This window comes from Silene latifolia, chromosome 7, assembly GCF_048544455.1.
Source record: "Silene latifolia isolate original U9 population chromosome 7, ASM4854445v1, whole genome shotgun sequence".
Lineage (NCBI taxonomy): Eukaryota > Viridiplantae > Streptophyta > Magnoliopsida > Caryophyllales > Caryophyllaceae > Silene > Silene latifolia.
Window position 1 is genome coordinate 16,537,418 of NC_133532.1, and position 21,251 is coordinate 16,558,668.

The window sequence follows — 21,251 nt, forward strand, 5'->3', positions numbered from 1 at the left end:
TCTCTCACAGGCTCTGGATACTGAAGCTTCTCTAGTCTTCAAGGTGCAGGTGCTGGAATTTGGAAGCAAAAGAGAGAAAGCTGGTCCGCAGAATTTCCGTGGGTCCGAACACGGACGTGCTATCCGGTCCGGGGGGAAAGTGCTTCGTTGACGCGCCGATCGAGTGACTTCTGCTGCTCCTGGTATTCGAACTACTGTCTCTGAGTTTGTTCCTGTTTCTGGGTCTAACTCTGCATCTGGATCCCACGCTGCTGGTGAATGATGGATCCGGCTCATGGATGCTAGGTCCAGCCTCCTCCTTAGTCTATTGTTCTGCGTCTGGTTGGCATAGGTGCTTCTGGTGCTGAGAACCTCTGTCAAAACTTGCCTACGCAGTTTATATGCAGCTGGTACCTGAGAAATGTTAGTAATGCAACCTAGGTGTATGCGATGACCTTCTAATGCATGATCTAGCGATCTAACCAATGTAGACACGTTATGAACTTATATGTCGGGAATGCAATGTTTATCAATGTGTCGTGAGAATGATCACGTTTGAGTGTGCGTTGTGAGTGTCGCAGGTGGTCTATCGTTTGCTTTGTATCTTGCCGTTTCTGGCGTACTTTTGATTTGTGCATGCACGTCGGTTGTTTGGCCATCGCTGTTTGGATGCTGGCTAAGGGGTCTAGTATGCCCACTCGTTCAGAGGAGCCAGGCTTGCGTGGGTGCTAATGCATCGCGGGAGGCTGGTTGTCCCGGTTGTACGTGCTTAGCCACGGACACACGCCTTCTGTAGTGAATACAGACTCTGCCAGATTAGTTTGCGTTTTATTCGCTTGGCCATTTATTTGAAAGATATTTATAAAAAAGGAACTTCTTCACTTAAAATATTAAAGTGGTTTACTAACTTGAAAAACTTTCAGAATCAGAAAATATCAGGGTCAGAATACATGTAGGGTCTTTTCAGAACCAGAAAATGTTGAGATTGAAATACGTGCAGGAAATTTTCAGAACCAGAAAATGTTGAACTTAAAATATATGCAGAACATTTTCAGAACCAGAAAATGTTGAACTTAAAATATATGCATAAAATTTTCAGAACCAGAAAATGTTAAATTCAGAATAGATGCAAAAAGTTTTCAGAACCATAAAAATATTGAGCAGAGAGAATATTCAAAGCAAAATCTAGAACCCGGTGAGTGTATCACGGTAGGTGAGTACCCGATTCTAACCATCCGGTGGTCGACATGTGCGTGCCTCCGACGGGCGTCACACCTTTTTGCAAATTCTACGGCGACTTTGCGCACGTGAGGCTAAAAGTATCTCTACCTCGCACTTTATTGGAAGGCTCGCCCCTGCATGGTTTCCACATTCTCCACTTTGTGGAGAGCATGCAAAATAACTGAGACTCTTCCCGATCCGGGCATCCGAGGTAGGGTCCAACGAGGGATTTCCTCCTTTTTATCTCTGGTTGGCGGTGTCATTCTGCGGCCCGGTCCAGTACGGTTTCCTCCAACTGGAGTATCTTCTTCACTCGGTGGTGCCGCACAACACTCGCTTCTCGCTTGATTTTAATATCGGCTCCAAAGACGTGGACAATTGGTATTGTGGAGATGGCTTCGCTTTGAAGGTTGCCCCCAAGGTGGCTAGCACATCCGCTTCTCGCGTTCGGTCTCCGGGGATTTGTTTGATGTTGAACTTGGCAAATCGAGGGTCAATTCCTTTGCTATATCTAGGTATGCCATCATCCCCGGAGGTGTCCGATTTTCGGATCCGAGCTAGCTTCGGACCCAGGATCAAGGCCTCATATTTCGCTTCGTTGTTTGTGGCCTTGAATTCACATCGTATAGCTTTGACTATGAAATCTCCCTGGGGTGATTTGAGGACCAATCCTACTCCTGCACCTCTTGCGTTTGGAGGCTTCTTCCACATGTAGCTCCCACACTTGTTCTCCTTTGTCTTCCTCCGCATTCGAATGTCTGCTTTACGGGTCCTGGTCCTGCAGAAGCAGAGACTTAATGACGTAGTGTCTTTGGATGTTGTGACCCCTCCCGCTCTCGTACTAGCACCGCACTTGCCGCCGCTTCCGTGGATCGGCGATGCGGGAATAACGGTTCCCCAGCTCGGCTTTGTTAGGAGTGACGGGGTCTTTGAGATAATGTTTCAATTCCTTAAATGCTTTTCTCATGTTCCTTTGTCCACTCAAATATTTGAATCTTCTCTTGGGGGTAGGTCTGTGTCGTCCTTCCTTTCGTGCTTCCGGACACCTTATTCTCGCCTCTTTGTAGGGTCCTGGTCTTTCGCTCCTCTTTTCCACAGGGCTTTCGGATACCGGTTCGAATCGTAAATGTCTCTTATGGGTGCAGAGTCTTCCTCTAGCCTCATGACAGCAATCGCCTTTGATTGTACCTCCTCAAAGGAAGTGCATGGATGCATGGTCAGGTCTTTGTATAGATCTGAATCCTGGTGCAGTCCTTGGCGGAAGGCTTGTATAGCGGTTGCTATATCGCACCTCGGAATTGCCACTTTCTCTTTGTTGAACCTGTTCAAGTAATCACGGGTAGACTCTTCAAACCCTTGCACTATCCGGTAGAGGTCACTGATGCCTTCTCGGCTTTCTGCGCCGCGGCTTCTGGTTGAATGCATTAACTAGGTCGTGAAGTTAGCTATACTCTTGTTGGGCGGTGCCGACGAACCACGCGCAGGTCGCTCCGGACAAAGTGGACCCAAATCCTTTGCACATACAAGCTTCCTTCACAGATCCAGTTGCGGTTATCACCATCATTTTTTGCTTGTAGTGGTTGATATGGTCGAGTGGATCTGTGGTTCCGTCGTAGAGCGTCATAGCTGGCGGTACACATCCTTTAGGAACACCGACGAGGGCTATGTCGTCCACGAAAGGTGAGTCTGCGTAGCTGTTGTCGGCCGCTTTCTCCAACGGACGGGCTACGCCGGTATCCAGACATCGGCTCCCTCGGCTCCCGGTACCGCTTTGCTCCGGCCGAGTTACCCGCTCCGAAAAGAGGGTTAGAAACAGGCAGGAAGGAACCAGCAGGTGTACCTCCTAGCCAGGGCACTCCAGAAAATTGGCCTGGTGCTAGATGACTGGTTACTGGTGTTGCACTGATTATGGATCCAGGCTGCCATCCTGGTGTCTGCTGCAGTCCTCCGATCCAGACTCCACTGGTGAACTGGCTGCAGGATGGACCTGCTGCGTTGATGACAGGTCCAGACTGCGATCCTGACGTCTGGTGTGCGGGGATACCTGTAAAAGACGGAAGGTCAGATCCTGAAGGGGTGCTAAACAAAGCATTACCTGATGTCTGCTGCACGCTGGACGGGTTATCAAATGATAGGCATCCCAATCCTATGAGCTCAATTGGTTCACTGGATGCTACTCCTGCAAGGTCTAGTCTGGTGACTAGTTCTGATGGAATTGGTCGACGTGATCCTCCACCGGTCGGGTTCGAGCCTCAGTCTTTGGTCTTTGGTTTGGCCGGATTTCTTGTCACGATCTGAGCAATCAGGTTCTGGTTGTCTTTCCTCAGATCCTCAACGGCCTGACGCAGAGTGTCCATCCCCTGAATCATCACCTGCATTGGGTCAAGCACTGGAGGTCCTCTGCTTCTGAGAACTTCTGCACCTGATCCCTCCTGGGTCGGGGCTCCGGACGCAGCTTCACCTCTGCTGGGGCTGCTTTCCCTGCTGGATCTGGGCTGGCTGGGCGCGCCTGCTTCCTTTGGTACCTGTGGCGGTTTCAGAGGTAGAGGCGGAAGCATGGTTCTGGATGACATGCTGACGGAAACCATCTGGCTGGATGCTGGAGGAGCGCTCACTGATCCTGCAGACGCAGGAGAAGGTCCTGCTCCAGAGGAAAAGGCTGATATGCTCTGGCTGCTGGAAGGATTCTGGCTAGTTCCAGACATTGTGACGGCTGGTTCGGTCTTGCGAGATTTGGCTATAGAAAATGATCACTATGCCCCACGGTGGGCGCCAAATTGTTTTGGTAAAAATTTACCGGTTCCGAATTAATTATGTGAGTGATAGTGATTAATCTAATGCCAATTACGGTTTGGATGCAATAATGACAATGAACGAAGAAAAGACAAAAATGAAAGAAAATGACACGAAGGATTTTTGGTGACGCGGAAAACCCGGTGTGGGAACAACCGCGGGGGGAGTCGGAATCCCACCAACTTTGCACTATAATCGAGGTTGAATACGCAAGTAAGAAAATACAATGATTATTTTCGTTAACGAATTATTGCCAAGTGTAGACGGGAATTTTGAGAAGTGTTGTGTTGTTCTTGCTGAAGTTCGGATGCCCCCTTGAATGTGAGATGATCCCCCTTTTTATAGTTGTTGGTGCTAGGTTAAATTTTGTGAACTCCTTCCCTGCTTCTGCTCCTGGAATTTTGGGTTGTTACCATGAAAATAGGTGGTAGTTGTTGAAATAGTCAAGGCCCACTCTTTCCTTTTTGCACGTGAGTTATTAACACAATTATGTGTTTTGCTATCCTGATTTTGTGGCCTTCAATTTGCCAAGGTGTGTTTGTTTGCTTTTTAATCCATGGTCCACACTTTGCCACCTCATCAATCCCTTCTTTCTTTTATCATCCAATAGCTGTGTGCCACGTCACCAACTCTTTGCCATCATTTCTGCCAGTGAAATGGTGCCACGTCACGGGTGATAAAACTCAATTTTTATCCCTAACAAATTTTATGAAATGTTTTTTATTAAGAAAAGAATATTTCAATGGTATCTTTCAAAAGATTTTTTCTCAAATTGGCAATTCATTTTATCATAGCTTTTGGAAAGAAGAAGTTGTTTCTTTCCAAAACTGATTGATTTTCTAAAATGTCCTCACTTGGTTGTCAACCTTGCTTTGTGACTAATTTACAAAGATCGTTTGAGATAATAACAAAGTTTCTTTTCTTCTTTCACCTTTGGAAGAATGTTCCCTCTTATGCAAACTTGGAATGGTCAAATTGTCAAAATATTTGTTCTCTACTAATTGGTTTGACCATCAAAACCCTAGTTTGCTTCTCTATAAAAGGAGCACTCCCCTCATTCATTTTCAAGACTTTTTTCTGAGAATTTCAAAGTATTTTGCAAAATTATTTCAAGTGACAACAGTCTTCGCTACCGTTGCCTTAAGTATCATGTTCTCTTACCTAGAATCATTTGATCAATAAGTTGTCCTTATCAATTCTTATTGAATCAGTTTGAGGAAACTTGATCTTGTAAACATTCTAAGTTAGAGTGTCGAGTTATTAGACGAGTAGTCTTAGAACTCTTGTTGCAACCGGAGTAGGTTGTTGGTCCTTTTTATTGTAAGGGTTTTAAGTAGTCAGAGTAGATCACTTAACTAATCAATAAAAGGAAGATTGGACGTAGGCCCTTAGAGTGTTGGCCGAACCGATTCAAAAACATCGTGTTGATCTCTCGTTACTTTTAATTCCGCTGCATTTATTTTACTCGTATTTCATTTGTGTTTTCCTTTAACAACGGTTTTGAATACTGTTGCTTTTGGTATGTAGCCTTAACCTCATTTGCTAAGACAAACAAGCAACCGTTATCTTTCATTTCAGCAATTTCCTTCAACAATGGTGATACACACTTAATCATTCAATTTACTTGATGTATCCATTTGTTCTTCATAATGTTAATCAATTTGCTTTAAAAAAATAAAAACTAAGTTGAAATTTTTCAAATAGTACCTAATTCACCCTCTCCTCCTCTTAGTTATTTAGAATCATAAACTCTTCAAAGTGTCGTGACTCATAACAGGTTGTAATCAGGGGCGGATCCAGCCCAAAGGCTATATGGGCTGGAGTCCAACCTCATTTATGGTAGAATACTTGTCCCCTATTCTTTTGATCGTGGGTTTGAAACCCAACTGATAGAAATTTCCAACTTTTTGGTTTGTATATACCTATCTTATTTTTAGAATGTATCCTTGCATTTCTTGCTATAGTAGTCACTTTATTTATTGCACAAAACTAAAGTAATTCTTAGTATAATGTCTCAAAAAAATCATAATTTAAAATTATTGTTGTTTCAAATATCGCGAAAAATACGTTAAAATGAAGCAGTTTAGGGTAAACCATGTATAATTATCAATTCCAAGTCTTATATAGCATTTTAGAAAGAAAATTTTTTCGATGAGTAAATTTTTAATCCCAACGTAAATTTGAATCCTGGATCCGCCCCTGGTTGTAATCTTGTAGGGTTAATGAATAGTCGTGGAACCATGATTCTATTTCACCATATAAAGTGTATGTCTTTTGTGTTCGTTTCTGTTCTCTTCTGGTGTTGGCATAATGAAAATGTTGTGGTTGGGATGATTGTCATTTAACCTGGCTTTTAGTTCTGCAGTTGCACTACGATGTTGATGAGTCCTACAATCTTTCTGTCCCTGTCCTTGTTGCTGGGAACCGGAAGCCTGCCTATGCAAGCATTGAGATGAGACCGTGAGATACAAATATTTTTTACGACACTTGCATAGTTGCATTCTGTTTTCACATTATGTTTTCCGCTTTGGGGGATTCAGTTAGTTTTCCTCGATGAAGATGTTGTAACTTGTTACTCAGATCATTGAATTGACTGCTCTTTTTCCATTTAATGACCATGGTAATTTGCAGGCAAACACTGTATATGGAGCTTTATATGGACTACAGGTAATTAATTTTCCGTACAACGACATGACTCGTTTTTTGGTTACTAAACTTCAAGTGATGACTGCTTCATGTGGTCTATCTTGTTAGTTTTTTTATGTGTTGATTATTTGTTAAATGTTAAATGTGGGCAAGGTTTTAGTATGTTAGGGAGAGTTGGTTGTATGTCTATGAGATTTGTTTGAATGTTTTTTTTTTCATTAATCAAATGAAAGGATACAAAGTTATTTATACATTTTCTATGTCGGTGGAAACATACCTGCACACAAGCTTGGATTTCTCTAGATATTTAACCTCATGAAAATTCTAGACTAATCTTACTCTTAGACACTATGTGTTAGATTTTGCTTAGTGCTATAATCTAGATTTCTCTGGATTATTTCTAACACTCCCCCTAATCTGAGAAATATTGAATTTTTACTTGTCTAAACTTGGTATATTTCTCGTTGGGAGTACTCTTGCAAACGTGTCTGCTACTTGCTCCCCCGTCTTGCTGAATTGTAACTCGGTCTCTTGATCTTCCACCGGTTGTATAAAATGTTGTTTTCTCTTGATGTACTTTTAACTTTGAAAAACTGATCTTCTTGTAGTTGCAATATTTTGTTGTTGAGTAGCCTTTGGGAATGTGTCGAGTCTTGTATTTTTGAATTTGGCCATCTTCATCCCACTTGATCTTGTATACTTGTTTCTGCGAGATAGCTTTTTTGTATTTTGGCTTGTCCACAAGCTCTCTTGTCTTTCCTTTTTCTTTTCTTTTTCCTTTCTCCACGACCTCTCGGCATTGTTCATCATCAGTGCTTTTTCGAAAGTTTGATAACTCTCGAGCTGTGAGTACCATGATAGCTTGGCCACAATCCAAGTCTTTTTGCGAACTCGGAGTTTGTTTTTCTTGATATTGTCGATTTGGTAATTTTTGATTTTTTGAAGATGGGGTTAAAGGTTTTGGTTTTGGGTAGTTTGAAATATTTGATATTTGAGGTGTTTGTTTTTGTGTAATTGATTTTTGTGCGTTTAAAGGCATTTCCATACTCTTTTAAAAACCCAAAGTTGAGTTACTGTAGCTGTAACAGTGTTTATGAGTTTTTCTACCCATTCTGCCCCTTCCTTTGTTTTTAATTACTTGCGTGCCCTTTTTCTCGCCTCATCTGCACTAAACAGCTCATTCTCCCTCTTTTCCTCATCCTTCCTCTTTTCGTGTCCCACACTGTACGCATTCTCCATTTTTCAATCCTCTACTTTCTGAGGATCTTCTGCTAATTTCTTCATCTTTATATCAATGAAGGCGAAATCGCCCTTTTTGTAGGAACCCTAACCCTAACCTAGCCAAAACAATCACCATAATTCCTCTTCCTCTTTCTAAAAAGCAGTTCGAATCGACAACAATGGTGATGACGAATCCAATCAGGCTAATACGAACAAGTAGCAGGTAAGTTGTCCCGTTAATTATTCTGATTTTCGTGCTATATGTTAACTATTGAGGTGGATTATTGATTTTGAGTTAATTAAATTAAAAAAATCCGAGTTTATTTGTTGGGTTCAAATTGATTTTGATTTTGCTTTCGCTTGCTTGCATGCAATGATTTTGGGTTTTTGAGTTTTTTTAAATCCAATTCATCGAGTGATTTTGGATTTTCCGGATGCATATGTAGCCGTCTGATTTTGTCCTTGTCAAAGATGATAGAACGTGCACAGATTATTACTTGGATTCATAGTTGCACTTTGGTATGTATCTGTTTATTCTCCCTTTTCATTTTTTTTTTGGGTTTTAAAGGTTTGCATGTAGGGATGCTATTATTCCAATCTTAAATGTTGAGTTTTATTGATACTTATATTTCCTTTTTCAGGGATCCTACAAGAAATCACCCTAACAAAGGTAAATTATTTGTTAGTTTGTTTGTTTTGTTTCGAATTTGTGGTTTATGAATCCAATTGTCTAGGTTGTGGGTTATTAATCAAGTCGATAAATTTCTCCGAGAAGCGTTAATTTTCCAGTAATGATCGTCATTTTGTTTTTGAGTTTTTTTTTGACTTTTTGATTGATTTGTGCTTTTAGACTTGCCGGTTCATGAAATAACCCCAAAATTAAAATTGTGATATTTGTTGAATGTTGGAGGAATCGTAGAAATTTTAGTGCAATTTTTTTTTAGTAGAAAGCTTAAAAAGCTTGTGATGCATGATGAGTCAAGATTGTACGGTCTTTAGAGCTCAGTTGGGTTGCTGGGAGTATTAGCCAATAGATGAGCAGCTATCTTTTAAGCTAGAAGTCTGCAAATGCTTTGTTAGATCTATCAGCTGGAAATCGCTGTCGAACTATGTGGTTCTTGATGATCCAATTATCACTATGGGTCATTAAAAAACATCCTTAGGTTTTCTATAATTTCTAACAAAGGGGTAAGTTTGCCTAAATCTGATCACCCTTGCTTTGGCTTCAGCACGGGTCCTTGAAGCACTATAGTAATGTGTAGTTGTGTTTGTCATCTACCATCGTCACTCTGTCAAATGTGCTTTCACTTGAACTGAACACATCTTCTGTATTCTTCTCAAATTTTACAGTTGTCACGTCATTTATGGGGGAATTTTTTTTCTACAAGCTGTCAATACTTATCATCTCATTCTTTAGTTGACGTATAACCAAAGCAAAACAGGCAGTTGAGGTTCACCGCAGAAAGGACGAAGTACGACAAGGAATGCTCAGGTGAACAATGCAGCACTTTAAATAAGGTGAGTTAAAATATCACCCTTCCGGTCCACACGAAGTTACCCATATGTCAATATTTCCTGTCGCGTATATGTGGGTCATGAGTAGTTTGGAGTGGGTTGGAGGGAGTAATTGGCAGTTTTTGGTATGCAAATGTATGAGGAAACATGTGATCTTTCTCTTTCATTCTAACAGTGGAGTCACATTTATGTGTATGTGTATGTGTGTGTTCTTTGACTTGCATTCCCTTACTCCTGCTGATTCAATCTTGTATTTTTTCTGCTCGTCGACCACTTGTATCAGTGCGTGCGGCCTTTGGGATTCGAAGGACGGGTATGGTCCTCATTAATCATTTCTCTCATGTCTCACTTGAGCTATCATAAGTGGCTAGACTTCAGCTAGCAATGGCCTTCTAACTGAATCAAGTACATTCAATAACAATACTATAGCAGTAATTCGTATATTTTCCCATAAGTTCCACCGATGTCTTCACTTTATTCTTGTCTAACAACTGAGCCCTATTTTTGATGCTTGAACAGATGCTGGCTTGCTTACCTAAGTGTGAATGTCTCAAAAGTAAGCAAACTGGAGATAGTTTCTTCATTTAAGCATTGTGATTTGCAACTCGAAGCGATTTTAATTCTTGGTGGCATGTTGAAACTGAGATAAGTCTAATATTTGTTTCAGCAATTGTTAGTTTTGGTGATATTTCTTGCACACCAAGGAAGGAAGCTGGGGATGCTGGCTTGTCTTGCTTCTCTTGGGAAGAATTCGCACAACTGGTAAAATCTTTTTTTCGGCACAGTAATATATGAAAGATATATATTTTTAAGGGGAGGGGCATCATAATATATTTGTAACGGCTACGTGACGATTTCTGAAAGCTCATTTCCACATAGAAGATGAGATTAGTGAGCATTTAAAAATTTCCGTATTCATAATTTCAGGGAATTATAGATGACGAATTTCATGTAAAACAAAATAGCAACATCTGCACAGTTATGTACATATGTACACAAGTGGCACAACAGGTGAACCAAAAGCGGTGATTTTACACAATGAAGCTTTCCTTGCAGAGGTGTACAATGTTCTCAATGGATTATCTTCTTAGAGAGATAGACAGAGACCGCGAGTTGTCCTTGAAGTGCTACCAAAAGACCTATTTGGAAAGAAGAAACAGAGAGATAAAGCTATTCACTTGATTGTAACAAAGGCAGGTAAGCATGCAATTTTAAATTATTACTCTCTCGTCTGTATGATCACTTACATAAACAAGGAATTCATATTATTTTACGTTCCTTTACATTTACTTTTTATCTATTTATTTTTATTAACAAAAGAATAAGCGCTTTTTTAATATTACCATTCATTGTTTTTTAATACCATTTTTCTACAATTTTTTTTCTTAGATGTAGTTGAAACCCAAACATATTATGAAAATGAGACTACTTACACGAAAATGGGTCTATGACTCTATGTCATCCCATTTTTTAAAACTTCGGTATTTAGCTAAGTCGCTCTGATGACGTCTCCATTTAACTTCATAGTTCTTAGTCGTGAGTTGTTATGCTAGAGCGTTATTTTTTTTTCAAACTTACGTCAAATAAGGCTAAATTGCATTCATTGCATTGGTAGAGATAGCAGCAGGAGGTGAGGAGCTTAAGAAACCTCAAAAAGGGGACGAGGAGAAAGAGAAGGAGGAGAAGGAGGGAGAGAGATGAGTAAGAGGCCAGGGTGGGGAGTAGGGGGAGAGGATGAGAAGGGGGAAGGGAAGGAATGGGAGGATAAGGAGTAGGAGTAAAATGTAGTAGTGTTGGTTTTGGTAATTTAGTGTGATCAAGTCTGATAATGGCGACCTTGCTGCGATCAGAGAGTAAAATGTGTATTCATGGTGATGAGATAGCCGTATCAACGTAAAAACTCGAAATGGTTGCAAGAAAAACTCACCGAGTACAACAAATGTTCTCTGGCTTTTTAGTTGTTATAGTTTTTTTTTTTTTTTTTTTTTGACAAAGGTTTTAGCTGTTAGCTGTTATTGCTATTGAAAGCATTTAGTTGAAATGCTTATATTCCATTTGAATTCAGTTATCTGAAGGCGAAAAAATCATAGAATCAATAACAATAGCAAGAAAGGAGAAGTTGACGTTCTCTTAATTGAAAGCATTTAGTTGTCAACCTTTAGATGAAACGAGTTTGTTTTTGATTAAATTTGACATTTACAGAGTTTTTTTCATGTTTGTTAGTTTAATCCCAAAACAACAAGCTGACGAGGAGTTTGTCTACATATAAGTATGGCCACTAAGAGTGTCGATTACTTCTACTTCTCCAGTAAAGCGATTCCTTGAGAAATAGAAGAAGCTGCGGCCAGCCTTATTATTACATTATTACTGGTGTTGTTCGGTGCAAGCATGTTCATGGGTGATGGTGTGCTGACACCTGCTATATCAGGTGCTTCCGATAAAAGCTTACCTTGCTTGTACGTGTTTTACAGTATTTAAAGTTTCGTTATTGTTTCAGATTCAAACACCAGAGTTACTAAAATTGCGAAATTGCAGTCATAAGTCATAACAAGTAAATGGGTTCAGAGAAATATATTCTTAGTTTCTCTTATCTCGATATTCATAGAAATAATACCACCTGAGTTGCAATATCTAGCCGAGTGTCTTGCCGCTTCCCCTTGGCGGAGTAAAGGGGTTTAAAACTTCAAATGTATTTGATTTTACCTCCCTGAGTGTTATGTCAAACCTATGATGAGAAACACCACTTCACACTATATAAGAAGAGAAGATAGTTACCATTAGCATGTAATTGTTTTTTTTTTTTTGAGGGAATTAGCATGTAATTGTTAATGTGTTTATTAATCACAATTCACACTTGTGAATTTAAGGTATTTAATGTTTTTATCTTTATTTGGTTAGCTGTTACCCCTTGTGTAATATGTCTCATAAAGTGGATTGCATGATTCGATAGGCTTTTTTCTTTCTTTTTTCACAATGAATGTCAAAATTGTGAGGAAAAAACATGACAGTGGAGAAATGTCATAGGTGGAAGAGAAAAGTTACCCTTTAAAAAGTTTACAAGAGCTAGCTACTGTTCCTTAGGAATAATATCTTTAGAAGCCTCCCACCACCGTTGAGTTCCCTCTTGCAATCCATGCCCTCTATTTCTTCCAATTACTCTGAACCACTCATTTTGCTCCCGACTCTCCCTCACTTTTCATATTTTTCATCTCATCGTCTTTTATCTTTAAATTCATCTACCTTGATTTCCCAATTACAGGTTTGTAATTGTTCATCAATTTGGTTTCTTAGCACCATTTTAAAGTTTGTTAAAGTTGATCATCAATTTGGTTTCTTCTTACCGTTTTTACGTTTGTTGAAGTTGATTAATCCCTATCCTTTTGTGGGTATATTAACTTTCAAAATTAATTGTTGGTTGCTTAATTAACATGCTGGTTATCGATGTCAGGTGCATTTGTTATGAAGTCCTTGCTATTATGTCACGTCTTCGTCTTTCGGAGTTTCCAAAAAGATCATCATTTTTAGACGAGATCATCATCCAGCTTATTAAACTTCAACATGGGTGTGTTTCCCATATTTTGCTCTTTTTTTAATTTTATTTTATTGTACCCTGTGGTTTTTGGTTTACCACTATTCCTACAATAATGTTCATTGCATTATTACTAATTACAGTTCTTACTTTGGTGAGTTGTAGGTTTGTTGGATGACTCGGCTAGACTTGGAACATCGCCAGTTCATCACATATCAGATCTAGGTTTTCTATTTGTTCCTTTAAATCTCTACCCTTAATTTAGCACTTATGATGGTGATGATGACTAGAGTGGTAATTTGCACGCGTCACACCCCGAGTTCCTGAACTCCCTCTAATATCCACGTCGTCTTTCCTCTTTACATTCCCGAGTTCCTGAGCTCCTGTCTCTCTTCCCTAATAGTCTCTACTCAATTGTCAAGTTTAGTTTATGCAGTTTTGCTCCCATAAATTGCAGTTTAGTTTCATATTTCACATAATCGGTTTTCTGATCTTTGTTAGTATTTTGTTCCAGTTAATGATTATCGTTATTTGTTGACAACCCAGAACCTGCCAGGTATTGAAAAATGGAAATAGAAAAGGACATGAAGAAAAGAAAGAGAAAGATAATGAGAACGAAAATAAGGATTAGAAGAAGAATATCCAGTATCTCTAATTTGTTAACGTACTCATATCATTTACATCTTACGAGTAGCGTTCATGGGAATAGTTTTGCAAACACTTACGGAGCATTTATATATATATATATATATTATGGGTTGTGGTCTATGCCGCTATGTATTTGCCCTACATTCTAGAACATATAGTATTAGTTGTTTAGAAGAGCCGAAATCGCTTTATGATGAGGATGAGGGCGAGAGTGAGGTTTAATTAGTTCGTCGAGTGAGAGGATGATGCAGATGTTGGAGAAGAGCAAGAAAGTCCAAAGATTTGTTTTTGTAGTTGCGCATCCACAGCTTGTAAGCTTCCACAGTTATTAAAGAAGTTGAGACATACTATTTGTTTCTGAGTTGGTAGGTTGTGACTTCAGGCTTTAGGAAGATTTTTTGTATACACTTAGGTATAGCATCAAAGTTTAGCCCTGTTTTTTTGGACCTAAATTTCAGATAGGTTTAGGTAGTTTCAAACTTAAAGAAGAGGCCCCTTTCAGTCATATTGGAATTCTTTATATTTTGTGAGTCATTTGTTATAACATTATGGAGATAAAACGCATAATCAGATGATGAATATGCAAGGCTAAACTTCAACTGATTCGCCCATAGAGATATTGGTGCTATTTTTTCAGTTTAGGACAGGACACCAACGATAATATTGTATTTGTACCAAATCTTAATCAACCTGTGTAATATAATGACCCATGGATTGATTAGGCAATGATCTCCTCTCTCCAAAGGAAAGAATTAGTGTATGAATTATGTTTACCCTACGAGGAAGAAACAAGTGTTTGCTGAGAAAGAGCTATGGACTGCAATATAAGTTTCCATTTCTTACGCAAAAAAAAAAAAAATGTTAGACTAATACTAATGTAATTAGCTATTTAGCTACATGAACAAGAAGAAGGATAATGAGCAAATAATAATAAGAATCAGTTAGTGGTGAGATAATTTGATACCGCCTGATGTTTATGTAGTAGTAATAGTAGTAGTAGTATTTTATGATTATGTAGTAGTAATTGTTATACAGAAGAGAGGAGATATGTAGAGGACAAGATAGAAGGAATCAGTTAGTGGTTAGACAAATTAATATTGACTGATGTTTATGAATTTGGAAGCTTTGCATAAGTGTAAAGTTTATGAAATTGATGTGTTAAGGAAAGCTACTAATGACTTTGATGAGAAGTTTTCGGTTCAAAATTCTATTTATAAATAGTTTGTTGGTGAATTTAGAGGAGTTGTTTTTTTAACCAGTTCGATCATACTTGTGCGATTTTTAAAATGTGATTGCAGTTGAGCAAAATGGAGATAGAGGAAGTAAGAACGTCACTGTATATTTGTACGGATACAAGAACTCCTACGAATGTATGTTGTCTCTTTTTTCTGTTTATTTTGGTGATTTAGTGGATTTGAAGTTATAGACATCCAAACTGTCTCTAAATACTCCTTTTTAAAAATTTTAAAGGTAAACAAAGATTAAAATAACATTGACAACACTAACTATCATACAACTTTGATATTGCAATCTCAAAGGACAATATTATGCTATTGCTGCAATGAATTTTGTTATGAAATAAGCCTTCAACTGCCAAGTCACAGATAGATTATATCTATCAATAACTGAGTAACCATAATGCTAAATTTCCCCAAATTAACAAAATAAAACGCAAGCCACAAATTTGCATTCAAAAACTCCAAAACAAAACCCCTAAAAACGTTTAAAGATATAAAGAGCATGTAGTTAATGCTCTCATAGATGCAACTATTTAAAACGTTTGGAATTATTGACATTAATACATGAAAGGGCAGTTGACTAGACATCACTATTCATTTATATTTTTTAGGCAAAGCAAGATAAAACGTCATATTGCCCCCTCTTCTCCTCTATAAAGGTAGTAGAGTGCACTACAATTACCCTGTCATCATCCTCCTGCCTTTATGAAAAAAACTTAAAATATTATTAACCCACAAATACACTACCTCCTTAACATGAATACCTTCACATGTACACGCCCTTTCTTCGAAGATAAGGGTGACAGAGAAGAATTTATAGAGAAATATGAGGACTGGAAGAAAGGTCGTTTCAACTGCAAAGAGATATTTGTTAAAGCGAATGTATTGAAGGGTATACCACAAGATGACGATACACAGCACCATCACGCACTTAGTTTAGAGGTTGTGCTCTCTAATGTATTTAATAGGCTTTCAAAAGGTGATAAGAGGAGTGTAGCCGAGGTTTGCAAATGGTGGGCAGAATTGTTCCTTGTGGGAACTAAAACATCAAAAGTACTTGTTGATTATAATAATCAATTAGTTCGAGAAAATGTACGTGGTTTTATCACGGTGAAAGGGGCCAAAAGGTGGTGAAGATGTATTGTGTATGCAACAACTACACGACTACAAGAGAAAAATACGAATGTCATCGTCGCCTAGATAAAGCACGCTTAGTTTCGGAAGATCTCACTATGTGGCTGAAGACAACTCGGTAGCGAGGGATATTATGATTCCGATTTGCTAGGTTGATGCCAATATAATTATAGTGCCTTGCAAGCTCCACCTTTGTCTTTTTGAAACCGGCTCTATTGATATGTTTAAATTATTATTATTATTATGTTTAAAGCTTATCTATAGTATTTGAAAATTATACTACTAGGTTAATGTGTTCTTTGCTCCTTTATTTTTTACCGACAGTATTAAGCGTACATGTATGTTAAAGTTCTTTGGACTTTTATACTCTTCATCCAAAGACCATTGAACAATTACTTTATCTTTGTCAAATTCGACTCCGTTTTAGGTCATGATGGGTCTCACTTTCATCATACCCCATTCCAGATTGTATTAAGGGAATTTGAGTGGTCTGTTACATACTAGGCATTGAGTAAAGCATTTAAAATGGCATCAGGGTTATATCTTTTAGTCAAATGCTTAGCTGCATATGTGGTAACTGTTAGTTGATGCAACACATTTGACACTACGGAGACAATCGTCACATTCTTACTAGAAATAAATTTATTTAATCTAAACAATTTGGTCTTAAATTATATCTACAAGAACAAATGGTGAAGAATAATTTTTAACATACTTATTAACTTTCTGAGTATTGATATAAAGAATTCTTAATTATTTGCACCCAGCTATAGCATTCCCCCTCACGCGATTACCTTATTTTATTTCAGGCTAATTGTGGTTCTTTGATATACCAAGAGGCATCAGAATTGGGTACAAGCTTTGGGGGAGTAACTTACTTTTCCTGGTGGAGAGACTCAATGTATGCATGGTGCTCTACATTACATTGATTTCATTCAGAAGGTATTACAAGTAATTTATGACACTGATGTCTGTCTCTTTCTCTTCCATACTCCGTTATTCTAGAACTTAAACTTTCCAAATGCAAGGTCTAAGACAATGTTCCCTGATCTTGGAAGTTGACCCTAGCTATGTCCTTAATTCATTTGCAAAGTATTCTGTCTTCTAAGTTGTGTAGAAGACTTGCACGCCATATTCCCACAAATGAGTCTATGAACTTGTTGCTTAATTTTGTCGTTTTGTCTGTTGAGACTGATTGGTACCAGCTTTTTCTGGTGTAATCTTGGTTCTTTTACCTAAAAATACCCTTTATCGGCTTCAAGATTGTGAATATTAGTTTTATAGAGTTTTGGAGGTAGAGGTGTCGTATCATATGCCTATTTGTCGTTCGAAAACTACAATTTATAGTTATGTTTTTCCTTAATAAATCATGTTTTCCCTGGGTAGTTGAATGTGGTTGGTGTGCCTAAATTGCGGTGACAGCTATATAATAAGTATAATTATGTGTCCAAATTTAACGCCTCATCCTCTGCTCCCTTTTTTCTCCAAAATATTAACCTCAATCACAAAAAAAGGATTGCATAAGATATACCAAATGAATGGTTTTTCAAACATAAAATCAACAGGAGAGATTCCTTCTCCTATTTGATGACCTATACATAACCATATTCACTATAGAACCCTAAATCATCGGAGCTAGAAGATGACATTATCTGAGGTTTTGGTGATGTTTTAGCCATCTTAGAGGCTTTGTTTTTTTATGTGAGTGGTAATGTTAGTATTAGTCTTTTGACGTGTATAAACTATAAAGTTCTTGCCTTTTAATTGAATTGATCAAGTAATAAAGCAATATCACTTGCCAAATTACAATATACCATTTGTTTCCTGATCGATTAATTGTTATGGTAGGTGTAAGACAGTGCTTCATTCTCTTTAGAAGTTTCAATGGATCAGTTTGTTTAAGCTCATGGTAATTCAATATAGATTGATTGATTATTGTGGTTGTATATAAGGGAAGCGGCAATGTCCTATGTCTCTGAGATTATATTGACTCATGCAATTAACAGTTTCGTGATGGGTCCGGTCCATATGAGGAAGGGGGAAGTAGGCATATGGGAGACAGGGTAAGAGGAGAGGACGGAAATGAGAGGGAAAAAAAAGAGTTCAGAGGGAGGGAATGATGACGGGAGAGGGTGGGAGGGAGAACATTTAATTTCCTGCTGAAGTGTTCACCCTTGACCTTTGACTAACTTGTAGTATCCAGCTGTTCAGGTAAAAGACTTAACAAATATATCTAATATTTGTTCTAGATACTATAGAACACTATAACTTATATTTGGGGCTACAGAGTACACCACAGCTATTGATGCCTGGTCTGATGGCTCTGTTGTCGCATAACTACTTCTTGGACAGGTACTGTATTTTTTGAAAAATACATAATTTTCTTCATGCTAAGTGATTTTTCTGTGTATGTAGATATTTATTAACACTTATTGCTTTTTGCAGCCACTATTTCCTTGTGAGAGTGGAGATGAGCAGCTTATGGAGATAATAAAGGTAATAGTCATCCTTTTGATCTTTCTAATGAAGGGTGGCATCCATGTTTGTTATATATTGAAGTGTTATGAAGTTCAATACTTTTTGTATTTTGTTAAATTTTAATGATATTGGTGAACCTATTAAATGTTAACTAGGCATTCATGTTTTTCTTCATTAGTAATTCTTTCACAAGTCATATGAGTGCATATTTATTCTCAATTTTATTGCCACTTAAAATGCATACTTTAAAAATGTTTAGACCAACACCCAAGCTTTGATTGTTAAGAATTCTGCTAGGAGGTTATTAGAACAAACAGGAAATGCAGTTTCTTGTAGATATTTTCAGAAGGTGTGATATCTTTAAATTTAGGTTCCGCTTCTATTATTAGTGTAGCCAAAACAAGAATCTTCTGAACTTGTGCCTTCAACATGCGAGTCAGTTGTTGCATTTTCTTTGTGTGTTCAGTTTGTGTTGAGGAGTATTGGTTTAAGAAAGCCATATCTGCTAAGGAACATTATATACTAGGATGTATAAACACTTGTAGCTACAAAAATTTTCCTTCGTCCTATTAAGGTTACTTACATGGTCCTTGTCGAGGATGTAGAAACTTTTGTAGCTTTAGACATTCTGAAAAACCCTCCACTGAGGTTACATATCAGTACTATGTTGCCTTAAGTTTACTAATCTGAGAGTTCTAAAAGTAATAAGACAAGCAAATTTCATGCAGTACTTTTCGTAATTTCACCCCATTGCTATAATGACATTTACCTACATTTTGCTCATTTATACCAAATATTTTCACATTACATGGTGATTATAATGGTGCTTTTATCATATGGTATGACTTACGAAAATACACTATCAACGCCGCGACAACACTTTTCTTTTGGCTTTAAGTAATTAATTGATATGGTGAATGGTGGGGAAAATTTGTGTGGACAATGTGTGTGTGAAGGTCATAATAGTACGTGAAAAAACCACTAACGTAGCATAAATGTTGTGGCAAAGCACTTATTCTAAAAGCTTTGACTTTTGAGGCAGGTAACTCTTCTAATAGCTACTTTACATGCATTGTTAGGCAACATCAGTAAGCCCCATTTTAGACTAGGAAATATTCACCCCTTGCTACTCTCCCTGCATTCTTAAAAGACATCAATTAGGTATCAAAATATATAATAAAATAGTGCCAAGAAAAAGTTTACAGACATTGTTAGCCAACATCAGTAAGCCCCATCCTAAGCTAGGAAATATTCATCCCTTGCTACTTTCCATGCATTGTTAAAAGGCATCAATTAGGTATGAAAATATACTATCAACTAATGCAAAGTTAAAGCATCCAAAAGCGCAATGTTTCTAAATGAAACCAAAGCAACTTACACACCTTGATTTAAATTGGGAACTACCGTATCTCTCGGTTCGGTTTTGTCAATGAAGATGAAGATGACGGCAACGCCCTATCTATATCTCTTTCCATCTCATATGCAAAATGTTGATCCCTTAAGTAATCTGAGTATATAGTTATCAACTCAAATTTTGACCGTTCACTTTACGGGAAACTAAATAAAGTGCGCCCCCGTAGCACAAATCCCACAATGCACTTGATGTCATAACACTTTCAAGCTTAAATAGAAAATCCACCACTTCTTGTTTTAAGGCTTCCGGATACCCTTTTTAGAATAAAACTCGGTCGAGTTACATTTTTGAAGACATCGTAGCCAGGTTAAGTAGTTCATTTGGTGTATTTCCACAAAGAATTTGAACAAGCATAACACAGTTTGAGTTTTGGTTAAGTTTCTCCCATATAATGCTTTCAGTCAAAACTATTCTTAGTCGAACAAATAACTCTTGAATTTCTTTTACAATCTTATCAATTGCATGTTGCATTGCCTTTATTTTCTGAATATTATTTGACATAATAACTACAATAGAAATGTGAGGATATGGAAAATGGTGGGATGTATTAGAGTTTTTTCCTATTTATATTCTTCTTTTTCTTTGTATAGGTCAGTTGATTGACATCTAAATTATTGGATGTTGATGATAGACCTAGATTCTATGTAAGAGATAAGCATAGAGATGAGGTTGGATAAGGTAAGGATAATAATAGATAAGGTTATGTTCCACAAGTAGATCTTAATTTTAATTTAAATGTCTGCAGTGCAATCCTTTTTAAAAAAGAAACATTGTATTGTTTTTTGATTCTTTTCTTAAACACGGTAGTACTAATTCCTGAACAATGGTTTAAGACAGTAAATAAATGATGAATTATGTTAGTTAATTTATTTACTTTATCAGTTTATGTAATTTCATTTTAAACCAATATGCATTTCACATTCAAGGGTTCCTCTGTGTATTATTTAAAATATTACGTGGCAACTATTACACCATATTAACTTGTACTAATTGCCTTCCAACAGGAAAACAATGGCGTAACTGGACAGGAAGCTTAACATGTTCATTTCGGTAGACAAGCAGGTAATCTGTTTGGAAACACCGATCATAAGGCGTCTAAAATCACAAATATTGTCTCGATGATTATGAATTTAGACAAAGGAATGGCCGTTCATATGGAATATTTAGACTTATTTGGGTATCATGCTACCAAAAACATCCCAAAAAAATAAAAGAGCAATTGAATATTGTACGAAGTTTTTAAAGTCCCCTTTAAGTTTTGCTACTTAAAGTTTGACCGACATCACCCAATAGACTCACCATGGAATGATCTTCGTGCCAAACAGGTACACATTTGGAGCCGGAATGTTCGAGTTGGACAATGTAAAAGGTTGGAGCCCATATGGTGCTGGAACTTAAGTAGGAGATGGTTCGAGACAACCGACTGAGCAAAGAA

General features: G+C 37.8%; 3 long non-coding RNA genes across 3 annotated transcripts; all 3 read left to right on the top strand.

The window, feature by feature from the left end:
* Nucleotides 1–8,304: 8,304 nt before the first annotated feature.
* LOC141590923 (uncharacterized) lies at nucleotides 8,305–9,358 on the top strand. Its single transcript, XR_012520547.1, has 3 exons — nucleotides 8,305–8,379; nucleotides 8,502–8,530; nucleotides 9,278–9,358. It is a non-coding gene; the product is annotated as an uncharacterized LOC141590923 (long non-coding RNA).
* A 443-nt stretch (nucleotides 9,359–9,801) lies between these two features.
* LOC141590924 (uncharacterized) lies at nucleotides 9,802–10,368 on the top strand. Its single transcript, XR_012520548.1, has 3 exons — nucleotides 9,802–9,931; nucleotides 10,043–10,137; nucleotides 10,303–10,368. It is a non-coding gene; the product is annotated as an uncharacterized LOC141590924 (long non-coding RNA).
* A 1,302-nt stretch (nucleotides 10,369–11,670) lies between these two features.
* On the top strand, nucleotides 11,671–13,130 carry LOC141590925 (uncharacterized). Its single transcript, XR_012520549.1, has 3 exons — nucleotides 11,671–11,803; nucleotides 12,824–12,937; nucleotides 13,070–13,130. It is a non-coding gene; the product is annotated as an uncharacterized LOC141590925 (long non-coding RNA).
* Nucleotides 13,131–21,251: the final 8,121 nt, after the last annotated feature.